Genomic DNA, 12,403 nt, shown 5'->3' with positions numbered 1-12,403 from the left:
TGCATTTCTCAGATGATGAATGATACTGAGTACCATTTTGTATTGCTTTCCATCCATTCATTATGTGTAGTGTCTGTTCAAGCCTTTTGCCCATTATTTAATTAAGTTATGCTTGTTCTTATTTTTGGTTTTTGAAGGTGATTTGCATATTATAATGAGTCATTTGTAATATATATTATTTTCCAACTTTTTCTCTTGATCTGCGGTTTGTTTTATATTCTCTTAACAATGTCTTTTGAAAACCAGAAATTTTTAATTTGATGAGGGTACAAGTGGTCTATTTCTTTCTTTTATGCATACTTTGTTTATAATATCTAAGCAATCTTTGCTTAAATGAGGAAGGCATAAAGCTACTCATGTTCTCAAAAATTTTCAAAATTTTGGTTTCCCATTTGAGACCATGATCCATTTTCTGCAATCTTCTAAATCCAATGATAATTTAGTGTGTTTATGTATGGATAAGCAATATTTCCTGCATCAATTATTTCAAAGCCCATTCTTTTAGCTTGAATTATTTCAGATCTTTCTAAGTCATGTGTTTGTGTATGGATGAATATATTTTAGCCACTCTATTCTTTGCATTAAGTTCTTTATTGTCTGATGCTATCTTGATTACTGTGGCTTTAAAAATAATTCTCAAAATCTTATAGTGATAGCTCACTTTACCCTTTTGTTATTCCTTATCCAGGGCAGGGGGTGCATCTTACATGCTTTGTATTTAAATATTGTGAAATTCTTCATAGGAACTATTTCAAGACGTTGAGTAGGATGGTGTTGAATCTACAGATAAATGTTAAGAGAATATATGTTTTAAAGATATTAAATGTTCTGCTATATAAGCAATGTAAATTATTAATTTATTCTTTCTTTAATTTCTCTCAGCAATAATTTTTTTAATTTCCAGAATAAATGTCTTAATTATTATTAGATTTTTCTTAGGTATTTCATTTTTCAGGTTGTTAAAACTGGGATTTTTTTGCACTTTTAATTTCTAAAAATTAATTGTTCATCAATAGAAGAGCAGTTATTCGTGTGTAAGTTTTGTATCTCATAATCTTGATGAACACACTTACTAACCCCAGTAATTGGTTTTTATATATTTTCTTGGAATATTTTCACCTAACCATGCCTAAAATGAGCCTGTGAAATATGCCTATGTTGATATTTTGAAAAGAAAATCACTATATCTATTATATCTTTATATATATAATTATATATAAATATATTATATATTACATTATATAATATATAATTATATATAAACATATAATTATATCTATTATATATTATATGTATTATATATCTATATATATTATATCTATTATTTAAGGTGATATGTATCTTTATTTTAGACCTCAACCCAAATATACATTAAACATAGTATTAAAAACTGTGTACCACAATTATTGTAGTAGACTAATGCTAATTCATCCCATGAATGACTTCAGAAGCCTTAGATTATCTATCAGCTTTAGAACAAAAAAAATACAATTAGAACATGAGAAATACAAATGAGGGTTTACAATTATATTTTTAAAAATTTCCTTATATAAGGTGAACAAACTTCATGTATTTCATATATACAGATTTAAGAGCATAGTGATAGTTCTTTCACTACCCTTGCTAGTGCTTATGATCTCACCCTCCCTCCTTCCTTTCTTATTTTTTCTTTCAGTTTTTACAATGACATACTTTATTTCATAATCACAAGCTTGATCTTCCACTGAATAAACAAACAAATAGTAAGTATAAAAATCATTGTTGTTCAAGAGTATAGACAAGGATTGTAAACAACAGTCAAATCTCAAAATGTCAATTTTACTCATATAAATTATATTTTTGTGTTCTGTATATTAATTACCACAAGTAAAGGAAAACGTATATCTGTATTTTTGGAACTGGCTTATTTCAGTAAGCATAATCGTTCCAAGTTGCATACATTTTGTTGCAAAATACAGGATTTAACTCTTTTTAATGGCTGAGTAGTATTCCATGGTGTATATATATCCCATTTTCTTTATCCAGTCATTGGTTGATGGTCAACTGGGTAGATTGCATATCTTAGCTCTTGTGAATTGAGCTGCAATAAACATGAAGGTACAAATAACTCTTTCATATGCTGGTTTAATTTCATTTGGGTAAATTCCCAGGAATTCATGGCTGGGTAACATGGTAGGTCTATTTTCAGATTTCTGAGGATGTCTTCCATATTGGTACTACTGTAATAGAGGGCAGCATATGTGCGATAGTTGAACATCAAATTTGACTTTAATTCAGCTGCCAGCCAAATGAATAGGATATATTTACTTAGGTCAACAATGGTTTTACAAAACCAAGTATATACAAGTTCAGTGTCAATGTCTCACTGTATACACATATTAATGTATCTTGATGTCAGGTGTCCATTTTGGAGTCAACATGAGGGTTTAAGGAATGTCAGAGATTCCTTCTCAGCTTTTTGGCTAAGATCAAGTGTGGGAATATCACAGATGCAGATGATGGGGTTCCAAGTACAAGACAATGGGTCAGAAAAGCCTAAATGATGTATGCAGAGAAAAGATAAGCTAAAAAAGGAGAACTAGGATTGACCTGAAATACCTGTTTGTGGTAACTGTTGGTAAGTGCTATAAACTGATCAGTGTATTATAAAGTGTCAGTGATATATATATATATATATATAGTAAAAATTGTGTGAATGTCATACTATTTGGTATAGATATATAAAAATGTCTACACTGAATTGTACCCCTTAACCAATAAAACTTTCTCTCCCAAGTTTTATGATTTTTTCATGAATTCCACATTATGTAATATTAATATACCTATCTCTTTGAAAAATAATATGCATGTATGCATATGGTTGCATATGAAGCAAATATAGCAACATGCTAAAAATTGTTATACTATGAATGCTCATGGAATCTTTCTTTGTACTTTTCTATATTATTTGTGATATTTAAAAATAAAAAATTTAAAAGAAAGGTTAGTCTTTCTAAGGAATAAAAGAAAACTGAGGCATAACATCTTTAATAATGTTCTTCCTCTGTGTCACTTTTTTATATATTAGTTTTATAGATTAGATGCTTCTTTTCAATAATTGAGTACAACAGTGATTATTATCATCTTATTTTACTGGGAATAACAGAGTATTTGTGGCTTCTGTGACATAGCTACTGTCACACCTGAGAAAGTCACAGATTAATGTTCAGGACAGTGGTTCATGTTCTATATCCGTTCCTTCTTCTTTTACCCTCTTTGCTATTCTTATCTTCTCATGCCTTGGCAACTCATGACAAGAGCCTAGGGTAATTACTGATGCCATAAACAGGAGTGTCAATTTGTTAAGTCAACAACAGGAGTCACTGCGCACTTACTCCTCATGTAGGATCTCTGTCCTTAATGTGTGGTACAGTGTGATTTAATGCTACAACTAGTACTCAAACAGTATTTTTCACTTTGCGTTTCTATGTGGGTGCAAACTGTTGAAATCTTTACTTAATATATGCTGAACTGATCTTCTGTATATAAAGAGAATTGAAAGTGAATCTTGATGTGAATGGAAGGGGAAAGGGAAAGGGAAAGAAGAGGGTTGCGGGTAGGAGGGAAGTTATGGGTGGGGAAGCCATTGTAATCCATAAGCTGTACTTTGGAAATTTATATTCATTAAATAAAAGTTAAAAAAAGCAAAATAATCAATAAATAAATCTTATATACAGGCAAAATTTCATTTATGAGTAATAGTAGAAAATCAAATATACATCTCTGAATAGAAAACTAATTTTTTATTATCTTTTATTTTTATCTTTATACTAACAAAGTAACACTATTTTCAATGGGATGGATATCTAGGAATGATAAGTGAAAAGCATAATATGTTAGCAGTATGTTTGCAAAATTCAGATGCAAAAATAGATGAAATCCAAGATGATTTAAATTTGATGGCTAGTTGAAAGTATTTTAGTAAACATAGAGGAATATAAATAAAGAGTTTAAATAAATTACAATTCTAGAAATATCCTAAGATGCACAAACCAGTGCAATACCAAAGAGTAATTTTCTCAGCTCTCTCTCACACAAAGCCTCTCACACATACATATCTGCCAATTTGTTGGCATTCAAGTACACAGAGGGTTCTATGGCTTTAAAATTGGGATGAGTTTTAAAAATACGATCTAAGGAAACAACAGAGAAACAGCCAAAAGACTAAGAAAGTCCTAATAAAAGATCCTAATAAAAAAGACAGCGAATGGGGAACTTCAAATCTTCCTTCACAATTTCTGGTAATTATATACATAATAGTGTAACAGAGAAAACACAAACTGGTGTAAATTCTTGCAATTGTATGTGTGGATGCATATATGAAGTTCCGAAGAAGTTACCCAAAAGAAAATACTTTATGTTCAACCTATGTGATTTTTAGACATTTTCTTTTCGTTTAAGTAAGAGATAAGATAATTCAAAAGCATTCAAGTTGTTCTTCTAGAAGCATGGCTTTTTCTTGCCTATGTAATATTATGCAACAACATAGAAAATTCTTCTTTCCTATTGAATTCATGTTGACACTACTTTATGTGAAAACCTGTTATTACTGGCTCTTTAAAAATAACACTTACACTGCCGGCACTGTGGCTCAACAGGCTAATCCTCCACCTAGTGGCGCTGGCACACTGGGTTCTAGTCCCGGTCGGGGCGCCAGATTCTGTCCCGGTTGCCTCTCTTCCAGGCCAGTTCTCTGCTATGGCCCAGGAGTGCAGTGGAGGATGGCCCAGGTGCTTGGGCCCTGCACCTGCATGGGAGACCAGGAGAAGCACCTGGCTCCTGCCTTCGGATCAGTGGGGTGCTCTGGCCGCAGCGCGCCGGCCGCGGCGGCCACTGAAGGGGGAACCAACGGCAAAGGAAGACCTTTCTCTCTGTCTCTCTCTCACTGTCCACTCTGTCTGTCAAAAAAAAAAAAAAACACTTACACTTTGTTTATAATTTATACACTTATTTAAAAATTATCAACAAGCAAATTATATACAAAAATATGCACTGCTTGTCTCTTCTCTGTTTAATAGAAAATAGTTTGCTTTTTTTTCTTATATTTATTGCCTACTTGACCTTTTTTCTCTCTGACAGTTCCAATCAAAATCAAGTTACATATTGAGAAAGAATAGAGATATATTCAAACATGTTTAATTAACACTCTACCACTCCACCCCTCAATTTGTTTAACAATTATGTGATATAATGCAGTACATTCCAGATAAACATCAAAAACCAACAATTGTCAAGTAGGGATTTGCTGTCAAGTTGCATAAAAATTAGCTGTGATAAACATAGAGAAACTGGCACCAACCCAGACCTATGTAATCGAAGTTTCTAACAGAGAATTAGGAAATATGCAATGAAAATATCTCCCCTGGGTGACTCTAATGTGAAAGGTTATCCAAGTTCATGGTTACAGCACACAAGAAACTACCTGTTTCTGAACTAAAAGCATAACAAGCATTACAGTAAAAGTAATCATAAAAGCAGAGCAGGCATTTGGCACAGTGATTATCAGCACACTGCTTGGAACACCCTCATCCCATTTCGTAATGTCAGCGTTAAGACCCTGGCACTGCCTAAAGACTCCTGCTTCCCACTAATGTGCATGCTGGGAGTCAGTGGCGATGGCAAGTGGTCTTCCATGTGGGAGAGCAAAGCTGATTTCCTGGTTTCCAGTTTCAACTTGACCCAGCAGTGAGCAGACAGGAGTCTCTCTCTCTCTCTTTTCTTTCTCTCTCTCTCTCTGTCTTTCTCACTGAATAGACTAGTGAAAAAAAAATCAAACCTCATTGTAGGTGCTAAACTCTGATTTTTTTAGAATTAGAAAAAAATAAAAATATAGGACATTCAATGCCTGTGTTGGTTTGATTGACCTACTCTCATTTGTCTCTCCAGATTGTATACTTTACAGAAAGGAGCTCAACTCCATTCAGGAAATATATGAACATTTGTTTTTCTTAGTAGTATTCCTACCCAGAATGCTATTTTCAATTTGTTTAATCAGCAAAGACTTCTCTGTCAAGACACATATTGAGTTACTTATCTTGCAATAGTTCTTGACTATTCAAGCTTACTTACCACTCCTTAGCTCTGTATTTGTTTTGATCAAACCACTCATCACATCACATTGAACCTGCTGTTGCTTGCCTATTTATGTCCATAAATAAAAAATGAGCCCTTCCAGGATACCTGGTGTTCTTTTAATTGTTGAAGCCCTCATTTAAGTTGTGAATATTGTTTCATGTGTGATATGCTTCAATAAATGTTTGCCCAATCATTAATGACATGATAATAGGGGCAATTAGTTTTCATAGAACAATCTTTGCTGATAGAAAAACTCACTTAGGAGACCAGATAGACTTAGCAGAAGGTAATTTAGGATCCAAGAAAAGTTTTTTTTATCATAGTAAACATTGTTGCCAAATACTAATAGATTATCCGTCAATCTTCATTGTTATGATTGTTTGTTGAAAGTTAAATCATGCATGATTAAACTCTTTCTAGTCAATGATTCAGACAACAAAAATAATAAATACAGGGTTGATCCACATTTTTATTCTTTAATGCAGTTTGTTCTTTATTTATAATCTTTTATGTTTAAAATAATGCCATGAATTTTTACATCGTGTTGCTTCTGCACTAGTTTTCTCCGTGTGGTTTTCAAAAAGATCATGGATAAAATGTGGAAATTGCTCCAGTTGAATAAGCAAGTTTAATCCTGTGGTGATATTTGCTTCAGTTACAGGCTATGTAATCCATGAAGTATAATCCTGAGTACGATCCATGGAGATGATTTTATTAGTAGGAAGCATCATCTAAACTCATGTGATTCCACCCATTGTTCAATAGGATGAAATGTCAAAACATTAAAGTCTCATTTATCTTTAATTTCATTCCAAAAACTAGTCTTGAAAGCAACCAATTATCTTATTAATCACTCCCAGGAAACGTTACTAATGTTCCATTATCTGCATGTTTAGGTTTGACCTTTGATGGTGCAGAAAAGCTATCTTCACTTTAACAAAATCATATCCTTCAGTTTTGAGAATGGTTAGTGGCAATATGATTAGGATTCTGCTCTTTCTCCATCTACTATATTCATATTATGCGTATTACAAACTTGGGCTTCTTCAGTGTTTATGTCATGTTTGATTCCATGCTTTTTGATGACCTATATAAAAATAAATTGTTCATATTCAGATTTATTTATCATTGATACATAAAAATCCTACAAGTTGTAGGATATCAACCAATGTATCAATACCTGTTTACATTGTGTAATATTAAAATCAGAGTAAACATATTTATCTCCTCAAATATTTATAATTTCTTTTGGTGGGAATATTCAAAATTCTTACTTCAAGCTTTAAAAAACACATTTACAATAGATCATTGCTATCTATAGGTATTTTACTATGCAGTAAAACACAAGAACTTATGAACTTATTCCTCCTACCTAACTCTAATTTCTTTATTTCTTTTATTTTTTGGTGCTGAAACCCAGAAGCAAACTCTAATTTCATATTTATGAAGCAGCCTTTCCCCACCACTCCCTCCCTCCACCCATCCTGGCTTTGGGAAATGGTCACTTCACTCTCAAGTTTTTTGAGGTTGAGTTTTTCAGAATCAACATATGAGAAACAAGGTTTAGTACTTACCTTTCTGCACCTGACTTATTTCACTTAACATAATAACCTACAGCTCTTTATATGTTGTGACAAATGGCAAGATTGGACCATTTTTAAAAGAAAGTTGGTTTACTTGAAAATCAGAGTATCAGAGAAAGGAGAGAGAAAGGGAGAGAGAGAAAGGGAGATAGAGAGAGAGCAAGAGAGTGAGCTTTTATTTTCTATTTCTCTCCTCAAATGCCCATAACATCATGGGCTGGGGCTGGCCAAAGTCAAGACACTGGAACTCCATCTGGGTCTCTTATATGGGTGGCAGGAACCCAAATATTTGGGCCATTATCCCCTGCTTCTCAGGTTCACTATTAGCAAGGTAGAATGGAAGTGCTAATCTGCACAGATGTCCCAACCTGTGGCTTAACTTGTGTGCCACAATTCTCATCCTCAGATTTGCAATATGTTTGTGACTGAATAATATTTTTCTGTGTATATGTAGCAGTTTCTTTATTCTTTATTATGAAGTGAATACACAGGCTATACTGGCAGATTGTTTAAATTCTGCTATGGTGAGTTCTGAGAATTGGTGATGTGCAATTGTTTTAAAGGCATGATTGGCCACATCCTTTCTCCTTTTGTAGCTCCAAAGCCTGGATGGGGGTCGTGGACTCATCTTCAGACCTGAGGAGAGCAGTGCCTGTCTAGAGGTGCCCTGACCGTTTATTCCCCATTTATAAGGAAGCAGAAGAGTCTCCTCTTATGTTTCAGCGCATCACTGGTTCAGAGGCGTACGCCACTAAAAAGTGTCCATTTTGGCAATCTTCATGTACTGCCTGAACACAACTGTATACCTTGTAGAAAGTCCTAAAATGTTCAGTATCAGCATCATAGAAAGTCATACATCCCCTTCCTTTGTGTGTTTAGTATGGAAAATTTATTTCCAGGAAGTTATGACAGGAATTCACAGAGCACAGAGTCAAGAGAGCTTTCAAGTTACAATTACAGCTGACTGTAAATGGCTCTGCCCCATTTACATCAGCTGTTACAATGTCTTCATTGCAATAGTGTGTTTGTCGCCCAAAGTCACCATCTGCTTCCTGATTTTAGTGAGATTTTCTTCCATACAAGTTTTCCTACTAATTTAATGCTTAGTACATAATTCAGAACACGGTATTCTAACAAGTCTTTTTGCAATCATTCCTGCAGTAAAAAGTGTTTCAAAATCAAGTATGTAGGAATGTGTGTCCTTCTGGCAAGGTATTTACAACCAAAGAAAAATTCCAGCCGGTAGATTTGAATCGGGCACAATATCCTTAAATGCAATGCAAATAAAAAATATATGAAAGTGGAAAGAAGCACAGAAAATTGTTAGAGAAATTCAAAACATTGTGCAGATACTTTACCGAAGTTACAACCTTCCTTACATAATGTTATCTCATCAATCTAGAGCTCTGGGGTTCTAGAGGTACATAGCAGATGACTTGGAGCTCCACTATTCTGCTGAGTTGAACTAAATTTCTGAAATCATTTAAACTCCCTTAAGAGAATTACATTTATTATCCTGTCAAGAGGGACTAGAACATATATCTGTTTCATGAAATTGGTTGGTGAAAAGATATATGTGGTTTTCGTCTGTTTCTGAAGTGCTTTGAGAAGACAAGAAGTGATCATAAACACACAAGTATCTCATCAAGATTTACTGAATATCGCTATTTGTTCTGTTTCAAAGTCACGAGAACTAGAAAATTTCGGCAGAAAACTGAAAGGATGAATTGGGTGACAGTGACAGTGAATCAGCACTCCCCCACGATGTTATTACTGGGGAAGGACTGAGTGGCAGGACTCTCAGTGCTGAGGCTCTGCCCTGTTCTCTCGCCCACGATTTAGGAAACACAGCTGCAGTCAGATATAGGTAAAGGGTGTGCCTACAGCCATGTGGCCTCCCTGCTTACATGCAGACCAGGTGATCAAACAAACCTCTCCAAACCAAAATGCAGTTACCATGTCAGTACTCCCATTTACTGGTGCATCAGTGAACTTTAGACCCGTTCTGGGGAGACTGTTTCCTGCTAAGGCTCCTGGTGATGTGCTGACTCTTGAAATGCCCTTTCGACAAGGAGTCTGACTTACTGCACTCTTTCATTAAATTGTGTAGAATGTGCATTGTTGCACGGAGGAAGACAAAGGCTCCTTCCTCTGAGAGCCCACAACCAAATGACATGTGATAGAGGGGAAAAAATGAAAATCAAAACTCTTCCTTGAAAGTAGAGGGAATGATGGGGCCGGCACTGCGGCACAGTGGGTTAACGCCCTGGCCTGCAGTGCCAGCATCCCATAAGGGCGATGGTTTGAGACCCTGCTGCTCCACATCCGATCCAGCTTTATTCTATGGCCTGGGAAAACAGTAGAAGGTGGCCCAAGTCTTCATAGGAGACCCAGAAGAAGCTCCTGGCTCTTGGCTTCGAATTGGCACAGCTCTAGTTGTTGCGGCCAATTGGAGAGTGAATTAGCGGATGGAAGACCTCTCTCTCTCTCTGCCTCTTCTCTCTCTGTGTAACTCTGACTTTCAAATAAATAAATAAATCTTTTAAAAAAGAGTTAAAGTAATCTTTAAAAAAAAAACTAAAAAAAGAAAGTAGAGGGAATGAGAAAAATATAAACATAGCTGATTTGGGGGGAGTCTTGTTAAATTTTTATAAATTTTGAGAAATTATTGCCCATGCAAATTAAAAGTAGTGGAACAAGGAAACCAAGGAATGAGACTAGATACATTTAGAGTGTAATTGCTGGACATTCACTAAGGAATTAAGAAAAACAGTGAAAATATTTCCAAACCCTAACAGCGACCACACTGAAGTCTCAAAGCACCTCGATGAAGGAGGCCATGTAGACATACACATATTCTTGATTAGCTACAGCAATAGTTTGCAAATCTGGGAGGAAAAGCCAAATAATCAGGTAATAAAAACAATGAATGAATTTAGGGTTATCAGTGAAGTAACTGAGCATGGTAACAATTCTGAGAATGGAGTCTACTGTAGATTGGAAGGTGTTGAAATACTGAACAAAGTAGACGTAAATCACAGTTTGAAATCTTGGTGTATAGAAGGTGATTTTATCAAAATTTGATAATCAGATAGCTCAAGAAAATTAGCTGGGTAAGTATAGGCAATTAATTTTTAACTTCTGAATGCCCCACTATAACCATTGGCATCATAAGTCTGAATTGAACAATCTTAATTGAAGGCACTTTAAATTTAAAAAATGGTACATAATATGCCCAAGGTAATGTGTTAAAGTGATGGGCGACTAGAAAGAAGAAGTTGAATATAACTCTATGACTGTAATGTCCACGACACAGCCATGATTATAACAGAGGTAATGGACATAGACAAGAATGTTGGTAGTGCTAAAGTTATAATAGAAGGACCAGTACAGTTCATTAACAGATATATCTAAAATCACCTTCTTTTTTATTGTATAATCTATTAAGCTAGCAAAATTAATATTTATAAATATATTTCTTAAATGTTAGTCTGTGTCATCTATTCAATTTTAGCATAGTGTAGATTTAAATATAATCAATACCTTCTGTAGAAAGTCACTTCTTGAGAGGGCTAAGTTCCATGTAAATAAGTTAAATACTGAAAATGTAATCCTATCCCAGTCCCCTAGAGTAAGAAATACTTCTTTTTTTTCTTCTATTATGTAGTCCTCATCATATATTTCACATAGTGTGGTCTGTAATTTAGTAGGTATGTTGGTGTCTTTCCATGAAACATTCTTTCTATAAGGGAAAGGGTATAGACACATACATATATGAAGGGTCTCCTAGAAGTTCATGGAAAATACCTAATATTCTAAAATATGTGGATTTCTAAAGTTTTTGCACATAATAAACCTTTCCATTGCACATTCCATGAGTTTTGTAAAGAATCCTTGTGCATATGCACACACATACAACATAGTTACCATGCCACTTCACATCTCATATCCTAAATAATCACTGTCTCTTTAAGATTTATTTATTGATTTATTTGAAAGGTGGAGTTACAGCGAGAGAGAGAGAGAGAGAGAGAGAGAGAGAGAAATCTTCACTGCCCAAATAGCCACAATGACAAGCTTCATTTGAGTCTCCCTTGTGGGTGCAGGGACCTCAGTACGTGGGGCCATCTTCTTCTGCTTTTCCAGGTATACTAGTAGTGAGCTGGATTAGAAGTGGAGGAACCAGGACTCAAACCAGTGCCCTTATGGGATGCTGGTATCACAGGTGCTGGCTTTACCCAAGACACCACATTGCTGGCCCCAGTAATTCTCTCATAATGTTGTCCAGTCAAACAGATTTTTTTGCTGGCTACTTCTCCTTACTATCTAATTCTACTAATACACACCTATATGGAGACTCAGGTATCTAATTGCAAGCACTTATTAACAATTTCAAAATATATCTGGATGTTATGCAATACTGTTATCAGGTTAGAGGCAAGAATATAGGAAATTACTACTTTTTATACACAACTTAGCCAGGTGATAATAAACTCAATCAAACACATGGAGTTCTTAAAGTGTTCTTGTGTATCAAGAAAGCAGGAAACCAAGGACAGAAGTATGAATTGTAATAATATTTAAAAAGGAAATATAAGAGGAACAAAGATGAGTAGTAAGTAAGAAAAGAAAATCACAAAAGAAAGAAGGGTCATACACTCAGTAGAAGAGATTTGTTGGATTTTTGACATGTTGAAGAGAGTCAA

General features: G+C 34.7%; 2 long non-coding RNA genes across 7 annotated transcripts in view; one reads left to right on the top strand and one right to left on the bottom strand.

Annotated features, from left to right (window-relative positions):
- LOC149121362 (uncharacterized) overlaps nt 1–12,403 on the top strand; it is a 115,945-nt gene that overhangs the window by 79,721 nt on the left and 23,821 nt on the right. Inside the window, exon 3 of the long non-coding RNA XR_016223768.1 lies at nt 1,676–1,742. This is a non-coding gene — a long non-coding RNA (uncharacterized LOC149121362). The remainder of the gene's footprint in view (nt 1–1,675; nt 1,743–12,403) is intronic.
- Nucleotides 6,577–12,403, bottom strand: part of LOC149121361 (uncharacterized) — a 48,688-nt gene continuing 42,861 nt past the window's right edge. For all 6 annotated transcript variants that reach the window (XR_016223765.1, XR_016223764.1, XR_016223762.1 and 3 more), the window contains one exon: nt 6,577–7,201. This is a non-coding gene — a long non-coding RNA (uncharacterized LOC149121361). The remainder of the gene's footprint in view (nt 7,202–12,403) is intronic.

The sequence above is a fragment of the Oryctolagus cuniculus genome, chromosome 17 (genome assembly GCF_051225735.1).
Source record: "Oryctolagus cuniculus isolate XC-2025 breed Fujian yellow rabbit chromosome 17, ASM5122573v1, whole genome shotgun sequence".
In the NCBI taxonomy this organism is placed as follows: Eukaryota; Metazoa; Chordata; class Mammalia; order Lagomorpha; family Leporidae; genus Oryctolagus; species Oryctolagus cuniculus.
Note: the sequence above shows the minus strand (reverse complement) of the source record. Positions and strands in the feature narration are given on the sequence as shown.